Source organism: Nyctibius grandis, chromosome 1, assembly GCF_013368605.1.
Source record: "Nyctibius grandis isolate bNycGra1 chromosome 1, bNycGra1.pri, whole genome shotgun sequence".
NCBI classification, from domain to species: domain Eukaryota; kingdom Metazoa; phylum Chordata; class Aves; order Nyctibiiformes; family Nyctibiidae; genus Nyctibius; species Nyctibius grandis.
The window spans coordinates 61,587,517-61,598,971 of NC_090658.1; positions in this window are offsets into that span (position 1 = coordinate 61,587,517).

An 11,455-nucleotide genomic window follows, 5' to 3' on the forward strand; every position below is an offset into this window, starting at 1 on the left:
AGCAAGCTCACCAAATTAACTGGATTTTCCTCCCAGGTGGTTCCTGACAATGACTTTTCTAACGCAGTGACACAGAGAAGCCCTATAACAACAGTTATCTGTGCCTGACTCAGAGCAATTGAATAAGCCATCGTTTCAGCTCCTCAGTGTTGCATTCTAATAGCTTCCCTTTTATTGCCGTGTTCTTTATTTCCCTTGATGTATTCATCAAGCCAATTAAAAAGGAAAAAAAAATCAAAATAAAACCAACTTCAACACAACGCTCTGGCTTTCCAGTGTATGATACACATGGCATACCAGCAAGCCTCAATGGAACCTGATCTATCAGTGATGGTAACAGTGTGGTGCTGGGGCAGGGGCTTTTCATAACAGCACATCAAAAATGAAGTGAGAGCATCCACAAAGCAAACACCAGTTCCTGAGGTGCACCTGCAGGAGGAATAGGAAGGCAGGACAGCTCACCCTAATTCTTCATGCCTGCATGAATTCACCAAGAGGGGGACTTTCCTATGGAGCCGGTGATGAATGAACATACAGACTGTAGCTGTTGGGACCAAATAAAATCTTTGGAAAGCCAGAGGAGATGAGGGAACTGCAGACTGCAGCAGTGTCTTACAGTATGTCACAAAAATAAAGTAAATGTGAAACAGATTCTTGGTGCAACAGAAATCACCTGGGACTGTAAAGCAGTGGATTTGAGCAAACTAGCAGGAGGAATATTCATTGTAATTCCCTGAGGGACCAGACAGTACACCCACAGGCAACCAGGAGAGACAGCTTGAATCATCAAAGAATTTGAGTCTTCAGAGCAATGCAGAGATGTGGAAAAGCAAGCTGTGTTGTGTCCAGTTGCTCATAGTACAGATACAATGAGCAGTACCCAGGAGGTGGACTTAGTTTAAACTGTGACTGATCCGAAGAGCTGTAATTTTAATAATTCTCTCCTCTCTCTTGTGGACAGCAATAACTGGATGGAATCCTACTATAGCTTGAAACTTACTGTACAGCCCTGAAATAAAAAGCTTCTAAAGAAATTCCTTTCTCACATAAGGAGGTAAAAGGTACACAAAGGCACTAGGCAGCGTGTCAAGAGATCCCAAGCTCCAGAGCCAGTTCTGCAATTTTAGCTCTAAAGGAAAAATGTCTCTCTCCAAAGTACATGAGCTACAAAGTACATGAGCTAACTTTAAGAAAAAAATGTGGGATTCTACTAGCTATACTTTGGCACCCTGAGTGATGCAAGATGGTATCACATACTGCTTACTGTTGGAGAACATATTGCTACACTTGAGCACACTTAACACCCTCCTTCCTTTTCTGCTAAAATAGATGGGTAAATTAAGTACAAAATTAAAGTACAAAATTAAACACCGTGCCAAACCCGTTCCTCAGACAGTATAGTTAATGACTTGCAGTAATAACCAAAATCGACCTGTGTCACTTCATCCTGTTTCACTCTTTTTTCAAAAGGTTGAGACTTGGCTAGTTTGTCATCAAGAGTGGCATAGAGCAGGCTGAAGAGAATTCCAGCCAACTGGTGTGCATTTTTAATGAATTTTATATAGTCTGTGAAATTTCCGAGCCTGAGAAAATGCTTAGCTAGCAATATTTGAAAAAAAGGAAGTAGGTGGCAGGCCAGCCATGCTGACCCCAGCAGCGGACAAAATAGTAAAAAGGATGATATAGGAGTCAGTTAAAACCTGGAATATAAGGATGTAAACCATGAGAAAGTAGTTTTAGGTGATATGTTATTATGGACAAAAAAAGAGATCTTATCCCGCTATGTCCTTTGACACCATTATTTGAGGTTGTTACCTCAATTTGTAGATAAAATTTCATTCACAGGGCATTTCATGAACTACTGTCTGGGGTTCCAATAAAGAAATTAGCAATAACTAGTGTGAACGAGGTGTGCTTTAAATGGATTACAAATGAACCGAGAGATCTCACAAAGTAGCTTGCCATGTGGAATTGTCACTGAGTGGAGTGTTTCTGATAGGATTTTGCAGAGGTGAGTACTACATCTGACAGTAAGCAGGACTTGAAAGAAAATACAGGACTGTGGTTGATCAAAGCTGGAGATGGCACAAAACTGCCAGAATGGCAAATAGCAGTAAGGGCAGGGCAGTGAAACATTACAGACAAAATGCATTTTTAATATAGACAAATGCAAAGTTCTGCATTTAGAAGCAAGGAATGTGGACATATCTTCAAAATCAGTAATTGAGCTCCGAAAACTGCAGGTCTGATTTGGAGGCACAGGTCAGAGCAGACAAGCATCCCAATATGATATGTTAGCAATCCCAAGAGATCTTCTTGCAAAAAGAGCTAGTATTATCCTCAGATTGGTAAGTAGGGCAATGGAAAGAGGGAAGTGATTTCACCTGATAAAATACTGGGTCTGCTTCTGCTGTCCCGGTTTTTAAACTATCTTGGAAGAAGGGAGAGTGCCAATTTGTCTGTTTAGCTTATTTCAGAGAAGAGCATAATTAAAGAATTCTCACTATCTTCAAAAACTTAACTGAACTAAAATACTGGTATCAAAAGGCACCACTTTTTCTCTAAAGTATACCTGCAGCAATATGCCGTGTGAGAACTGAAAAGTAAAGATGGTGATTTATTTCATTGACTAAGGTAACCAAAATACAAAAAGTAAGCAGCAATTTAAAATATGCAGTTACTCTTAAGTCTTCCCTAGTTGTTACCTAGATATCACAAGTTGTTGAGTTTTTTTTTTCCATACAAGTATTCCTTTTAATACAAGCAAGATATTTAAGCTAATATATGCCACTGGTAATTATTATTCCAAGTACATCCGACATTTGAAAGCTAGTAATCACACTGGAACACCATATTAAAATGTTAATTTATCTGTAGGACAGGCAATCTAGTCATGCTCCCAGTTAGGCCATTTCAGTCTTTCTGTTGCTTTCTACATGACAGTCAAGGAAAGAGCAACCCAGCTGTACTATGAGGTACAGAAGAGTGTGAATCAGGTGTGATCAGGGTTTCCTCTTTCTCATCCTTGGAATCATCTTGCAAGAGATTCTTCTTAAATTTTGATCAAAAGATATTATAAATCTTATTTGATTGCTTGTCTTCGCATCTCTTCAAAGCAAGATAGATTCAGGGAAGATTCATCTCCAAAGGTAGAAAGAGAGCAATGAGTCTCTCTTGCTGCTGAAGCGAGGTCGGGACTTCCATTATTCCTCCCAGCGATGACAAGAGCAGCTGTGGCTCCAGCGCTCCTGCCAGCTCAGAGATGATTTGTTATGGATGATCTGTCAGGGGCTGTCCCAGCTGATGTCTCTGTGCCACCCCTTCAAATAAATGAGTGAGCGCCGTGCTCCTGCTGAGCTCCCGCGACCTTTCTGTCCCCAGCACGCTGCTGCGCCCCTCTGCATGCGCAGCAAGGGCTGCCTGCTAACAGTTGTCCTCACGTAACTGGTTAACTGTGACAAAGTAGTTATCTGACAGGAGGGGACAGTCAAGCCGTGATGGCCTGGGGCGAGGCAGGGGTTATTCTCTTCCAGAATCAAGGCAGCAGTGAAGAAGAGGGCAGGGTGGACCAAAGTCCTGAGGTTTCTGTGGGGCTCAGCACAGTTTCTGCTCATGTAGTTTGAGGATACTCAGTGACGACTTCTGTATGTGGCAAGACTCAGAGGCATATTTGCAGCTATATAACAGCAGCACAGACTCTCCTGTCTTGGGAGACTCAGTATGGATGTGTGCTTGTTTCTGTGCCATTTGATGTGCCAGTCCAGCACCTGCCCCTGCTGCCTTTCTCTGACTCAAAACAATTTTGAAGGAGAAAGTATTTGCTAAGCAGCTGGACTTCTGCTTGCTTGTGGTTTTGTTCTTTTGCTGAAAAAAGAGGGACTTGAGTCGGCAGCATTTATTCCCTTAACTTCTCAGCACCAGCTGCTATTGCTTCTGAAAGAGCCCAGAGTAACAACCCTGGTGCTTTTACATGGATTGCCAAGCTTTCTATTTAGCTACTATCACAATTTAATACATGTGACTGATGCTGTAGAAGGGTAACTATACACAGGGGAAGAATCAAGAAGAAAAATTATGTGGGGGACTTCTGTTAAGCTCCACCCTCAAAATAAGACTGTCCATGTGGCATGATACAGGAAGTGCATTGAACAGATGTTGAGTTTGATCACAGCTTAGTCTTAGACTCTTGGGGCTTTTCTCTCGCTCATGAAGTCCAGAAGCACTCGGGGGATGGATTGAGTTCCAGATGCTTAAATTCTAACTGAGATTTATAGCACTCTCAGTATTGCTTTAGATTGGTTTGTTCTTAGATGCGGTTTGATGCTGCCTCTCTTTTATTATGTGCTGTGAAAAGCAGTAAAACAAGGTTGACATAGAAGGTGCTGTGCTTGGATAGATGAGTTAGGGTGCCCTGAAATGAGTGGGGCAAGTCATACCCCAGTGCAGGTAATTTGTTGGTTACTCTGGCATCTTGCTTGCAAAGCTGTCTATGAAACCTTGACCTCTCTTTGCTTTTGCCAAAGTTGTGTTTCCTGCAGAACCAAACGCTTTTCTGTGCCAGCCCAATCTGTGCCATGACTGCACTGGACAGGAAAGAAGGACAACTGATAAAGGTAGAAATGTGGCCTGTTAGCATCTGCAGGGCTAAGGGTAAAAGAGCAGCTAATTGAAATGTTCCATTCATTAGGTTTTTGACAAAAGACAATAGATTGGCAGTTTTAATAGAAGTGCCTGTTTAATATTAAAAGTTTGTTTTAATATTTTTCTCATTAAAAAAAAGCCAAACATGACCTGAAATTTCTTTGAAGAAAACATTTGGATGGAAGCTAATTTTTTTTTCCTTAAAATTTTACCTAGGAACTGCTAGCGTGTAGCAAGGGCTGCACTTTTAAAAAAGCAGCAGGCCAGACTTGTAACTACAGTATCATTTTCTCAAAGTCACTTTCAGATGGCTGAGCTTCATAGACCACCGATGTCCTTAGCCCTTGGGTGTTTTCTTGGCTGCACAAGGCATGGCTGGTGTAGCTCTACATGCTTTCAGTGTCTAGTCATTTCCCAGGCAGAGGAGGCCATGCACTGAAAACATTTGATTTGTACACTGGTGCATGCACACAGCTCCAGGTATTGCTTGTTTTATCGACGTGTTGAAGTGTTTTGGAGACTCAAAATTAATTCTTAACCTTCTTGGAGTCTTTGAGTGTTTAATATGGACCACAATGGGAATACCCAGTTAGCTTGTGTCTTCACACAAACGTCACTATTCACAAGCCTAGTAATTTTAATCCTGTAATGTCTGGTAATTGTTAATTGAAACGCTGTCTGTTTTATTTTTTGATAGCAAAAGTTGGTGGGTTACTATATGTCAGTGCTAACACCTTCTCTGTGTGAGGAACCTGCAGGCCTGACTGTCGGCCTTCCATAGGGGCTGTGATTTCCTCCTGCGGCACTTGAGCTGTAGGGGACAGACACAGTTTGAAGCTGGTCTGGATAATGTTCAGCACAACAGGGAGGAAACTAGATTGCATCTCTGGAATGGTGCAGCTTTGGGCCCCCAAGCAAGCCTTGTTATTTTTTTTGAGAAATAAATGCAATAGAGGTCACTTAGTTGTAAGTAATTAAATGGTAATCAGTTTTTAATCTTGGACCATATTTTTTATTACTTTGCTACACTAACTGCATAACTCCCAGCAGTGAATGTGTTTTTACTCAGCTGAAGCCTTACATGTTTTATTTCCTCCTTTTGGTACTTACCATTTAAAGATCCCATTGAGAATTCCTACCTCTGAGCCTGAGAGCTGGAAGCAGCGCATTCATCACACATAACAAAGAATTTTAATTCTTACTTTGAGGGAAGACATGGCTAAACCTTAATCACAAATAAAACATTTACACAGAAATGAACACTTCCAGGAAAATCCTACATGACTACATCAGCCACATGTACTGTAACGAGCAGGGTGCTGGCAAGTTATAACATACAGACAGTCACAGAAGTGTGAGGGACCTGCTGAGCCTGTCCCGAGGTTTCAAAGTAGTTGTTCAAAAGCTGGTCAAGCTCTGCCCTAACACTGGCTGGTCTCTTTGCTCCTCCTTGGAGACAGCTCCAGAACAACAGTCCTGTGGTTGTTACGAACCTTCTAGTCTCCAGCCTAAATGGAGCCTAATGGAAACAGAAGTTCTCAGTCAAAGGCAATCCTTCCTCTCTCTTTCTCCCACCTACGGGAGACGTATCATCCCTCTCCTGCTGCACCACCATGGCAGTATAGCAGACTTCTATATTTATACTCTCTAGAAACAATAATGACATATCAATGGTAATGTATTTTCATATTTAATATGGATACCATCATTGCCATTAATTAATGAAATTTGTTTGAATTGATAGAATAATTTAAAACAATGTTTAAATGTGAATTTGTTTATGAAGAAAAGTTTAATACAAATGAAGCTAACACGGCACTCTGCAAATTGACTACTGCTCAGCAGAAGCCACTCTGAAAATCTAAACAGCTTCATTCTCAATGCTGGACAATTTTTGGCATTATGACCATGAAAAGTGGATTTAGCATAGGATTTCTTTTATGCACACGTTAGGCCTTCTTTGGTGGCGCAAATTGGCCTCATTTAGGTTGGGTAAAAGAGACAATAAAAATCGGGGCATTAATTTTAAATAGAGCTCCTATGTTTTTAAGAACAAAAGAGTTTTATTGTAAAAAAAATCAGATGTTTTCAGCGGAGGTGATGCAAGGTCTTTGCTTACTTCCCTGGGGAGCTGCGGGCCGGGGGGGAAGAGGGCAGGGCCGAGCGGGAGACTGGGCCGGGGGAGGCCCGGCTGCGCGGCGTCAGCTGTCGCGGGGGAGGCTGAGAGGCTTCCGGCACCGCAGTCAAAGCCCCCGGCTCCCACCGCCCGCTCCTACAGCCCAAACCACCGGAACGTCCGCGGGGCGGGGGCGCCGGGGCGGGGGTGGCGGCCTCGCCCGGGCCGCGGCGGCGCGCACCGGCCGCCCCTCTCCGTGGTGCTGAAGCAGCTCCCGCCGCCTCCGCGGGCGCGGGCCGTGCGCCGAGGGCCCGCCCCTGCCGCCGCTGCTGCTGCTGCTGCCGCTGCGGCGGCTCCTGCGCCGCCCCCGCCCCGCGGGCGCGCAGCGCCGGGCGGGCTCTGGCGGGGCGCCATGGCGGAGCGCGGGGCCTGAGGCGGCGCGGGGCGGCATGGAGGCGGATTTCGCCGCCTTCGGGAGCCCGCTGTGCGGCGAGGTCAAGCGCTTATGCAGGCGGGTGCGGGAGACCTACCGGGAGATCAAGGAGGACCTCACCCCCTACAAGGATGACCGCTACTACCGGTACGGGCGCGGGCGCGGCTCTCCCCGGGGCCCAGGGCGCTGCCCGCCCGCCGGGGCTCCGCCCGGCTTGTCCGGGGTGGCCGCCGCGGCGCTCGGCCGGGGCTCCGGAGGGGACCAGGCGGTCTTCACGGGGCGGGCGGGGGGGTTGGACGGGGACCGGCACAGGGAAATCTGAGGCCGGGCTTCATGCGACGACCCCCGGCCGCGCACCCGGGCGCAGCCGCCGCAGCCCAGGGGCCCCCCTCAGGCGGGCGGCGCCGGGGGAGCCCGGGCCCCGCAGTCGCGGGCGTGCGGCAGCGGCAGCTGCGGCGGGACGTAGCCTGGCAGCGCCGCCGGGCAGGAGGTCCAACCCCTCTGTTTCTACCCTCACGTTAGTGTCCTTACAGAGGTGATAAAAGCAGTTTCCCTTTGCATTCCTCAGTGCGGCACGTCTTCTGCTGTCATGGCAAGCGAGGGGAACGTGGGCTAAAGCAGCCGTGAAACGACCCTGGAATAGTACAAAACTGGCTAGGGAATCAGAGCGGTTGGTAAAGGCTGAGGTCAAAAGGGACAGACGTACTGAGTAGACTACACCCATGTTTATTCTGTACATGGCCCTGTCTTTTGTTTCCATGAATGACCAGTGATGGCTGGAGAGTATTGACGTTTTGAGATTGCACAAGGCTAGGAGAGACTACAAACATGTTGGAGGAATGGGTTATAAACCAGAAGAATTTCTGGACCAGAGAAAGGGTCTGAAATAGTAGAATGAAAATCAGGAGAAACAAACGCCAAGACCTACACAGAGAATGAATGCTATTCAGCCACACAAATACAGATTGGGGAATGAAGGGTTACAACATTTTTGTAAAAAAGGGTATGGGAATTATAATGCTTTATAAAATAACCTCTTCCAACAATGACATTGTCTTATACATGTGACAAAGGTAAAAGTAATTTGGGGTGTACAACAGGAGCACAGTTTGCAATATGTGAGAATTAAACCATCTAATTTAGTCATCACTCCAGACCTTAGCTGGAAATGTGTCCAGTTCGGGGCACCACACTTGAAGGGCCTGCCAGTGGAAGAGAGCCTAAGGACAGAGATATGGACAAAGGCCTAGAAAATACAGCTGTGAGGCAAATTTAGGGTTGCTAACCCAAAGGAAAATCCAAGTAGGGGGAATAAGAGTTTCTGTAAAGAGAAACTTCATGATCATTTGTGCAAAATACTACAGAATAATTTTAAATGTAGCAAGAAAAGTTCATATCAGACATTAAGAAAAAACTTCTGAGTGGGATGGATGGTAAAACACTACAGGAAGGGTTATCCAGGGAGACTGTAGCATCTCCATCACTGGAGGTCTTTAAAAGCTTTTGACAAACACATACCAAGAAAGACATAGATCTGACAGATTCAATCCTGAGACAGAAGGAAAGATTAAGTACCTTGTGAGGTCTCTTCCAGCTCTATTTTACTATGAATCTGAGCATAAGTACTGCCTGTTTGTGCACAGTGCCCCAGTTCTCCTGCTTAGATCATTTGACTTCAGTACTCTGTGTCTGTTTTCCTCAATGAAGGCACACATGGTCCATTAGATCAAATTTGTCTCATTGTTCACAATAGCAAAAACTACAGAGAGTTATGGAGTTTGGAAAAAACTGCCTGACAGCTTGGCAGAGTTTAACATAACCACCATCCCGCCTGTCAAAACAGTGGCTCCTTGTACCTGAGCATTGTGTGAGAAGCCATGGGAGGTGATAAGGAGTGATGGAAATGTACCTGTGTGCACCTGGCAGAGCAATAATGAATATTGGCACTAGAATGGAGAAAGAGGGGAGAGAGAAAAGCTTTGGATTAACAAATAAGAGGTCCTGGGAGAGGCATTTATTGAGCTTTGTTTCCAGAAGAAACCCAAGCTCTCCAAGGTAAATTGTCATTAACTCGTTTTTATGACTAAAAGTGTATATGGAGGGACTTTCTGTATTGAAAAGAGGAGATGCTACTCCATCAAATGAGCTTGTAGAGTTAGTGCTAGATTGCCCTTTCTTCAGTAAGAGTATCCCCAAGAGGTATCAGCCACAGGTCGCCTAGAATGAAGTGGAGTAATATTGGGCTCTTGGCAAGGAAATAACATTTCGTGACTTAGAAATCATGCTAGTACTTCTCTGCATCCCACAATCTTAACCTGAGTGACCTAGTGCAGAATAAGTTTACTGTTACTGTCACTGTGTACCTGCTGTTCTGGTGAGTGTTTCCCTTTAGCGTTAGGGATGGATGTAGCAATGGCACCTGCTTTTTAGATTCCTGGTAAGGAGGAGGGTTTCTTGATGCTACTATGTATTCTTCTTACAGCCAACTGTCACTTAGGAAGGAGAATTACATACTTCATCCTCTTCTCTCTCTCACACTTTATTCATCTGGTGAGGTTATAAATGAGCACAGTCAGGGATGTAATGGAGAGCCTTACTGCTCTGATGGCAGAAGGAATTTTGGAAATTTGACCAAGTAATGCAGTGTGGCTTGTCTTTACTTCAAACCAAGGAGGTTCTTTAAAATAACCATCTTAATAACAGCAAATAATATCTTATACCAAACTAACAAAATGAAGAGATGGTAAAACCATATAAAAGCATGTTTCGTCCCTCTCACACACTGTATTCACAAATGTGCAGCTGTCAACCACTGCCAGCCTTAACTCTCCCCTCCTGCTGATGAGCAAAGACATTTGGCCATCAGCTGGTGGTTTCCATTGCCTCTTCGGGAATGGAGTGGCCTAGTCCATTAAGTGAGAGGGAAGCAGAGGGAGGGGGGACATGAACTTGCAAGTAATCAATATTTGCTAAAACAAACAAAAAAAATTGGCTGCTGTAGTCTCACTCCTGATTTCTATACGGACATCCTTTTCGGAGTGCCAACAGGAAAACTCAAAGCTGGCAAGCTTTGGAGCAGAGCTGATACAGAAATGGAAAAACACCAAGCAGTCCCCTTTGTGACTCCTCTTGACTGAGGAGTGCTTGTTGTACCCTGTGCTGGTACGTGCTCATTCTCAGTCACAGGGGGGTTCAGTGCGAGGGAATGACATAGCTCACAGATGGATCATGTAGCTGTTTTCCCAAGTAAGTGTGCTCTTGCTTCACGGATGGCTGAGTCATTTCTGATTCAGCTCTGAGGGTGTCCCAGTTTAATGACATCTTTTGGTGATGGTTTCCCTTAAAGCACAGTGCTTTTGAACATGTGGTTCAGCAGCTGTCTGTGAGCAGCCTGTTCTTTGGGCAGGGGTGATAACTAAGGGTGCCAGGCTCCTCAGCCATCTCAAGCTACGCCATCCTTGCTCTGCAGAGCCCCAGGACACTCATCCACACTACACAGATGTTAGTGAGTTTGTTCTGCCCAATATCCCAGAATAGTCTCTAAATTGTGCCTCCTGGTGTATTTGCCACAAGCAAGTGCTAATTTACCCAGACATCTGGGAGCGATGGAGAGAGCAGGGTTAACCATTGCTCAGCACACTGATTAATGCCATCTGTCTGGGTGATAGTTCCCTTAGGCAGACATGGCACTTCATGGTATGCTTGCAAAAGAGACTGTATATTTACAGACTAATGGGCACGATGTTAAACAACCTCATTGGTAACCCCAATACAAGGTTGGTCTGGACTTAGTACATCTAAGGTTAGTCTGTGGTACACCAGGAGACGCTTGGTGTAGCAGATAAACTCAGAGAAGGCAAAAGAAGGGAAAAGTGTTACGCTCTCCCATCAGTCCTGGGAACTGTCACAAAGCATTATCAGCCCTTGATTTATTACAGCAGCTTCAGGATTGTTCTAATTTATACCCCTGAAAAATTGGTCCAAACAAGCCACTTGAATGAACAGTTTGTTCACTGGTGTCTGTCCCTCCCACTCCAATATGTTCCTTCCTTCCCTAGCATGCCTCCTGGCCCTGATGGCCGGGCAGGGATTGTTGATGGAGGGCTGGCAGCCGACGGCTCGCCCCCCTGTGCTAGGCAATTTTAAGTAAGCTATGGGTGCAAAAAGAGCTTAGTACCAATGGTACTAAACCATCTACATTTTATCTCTTCGACATGTTGTCAATGGGATACGCAAAGCCTACCAGAAGACACCAGGCCTCGCAA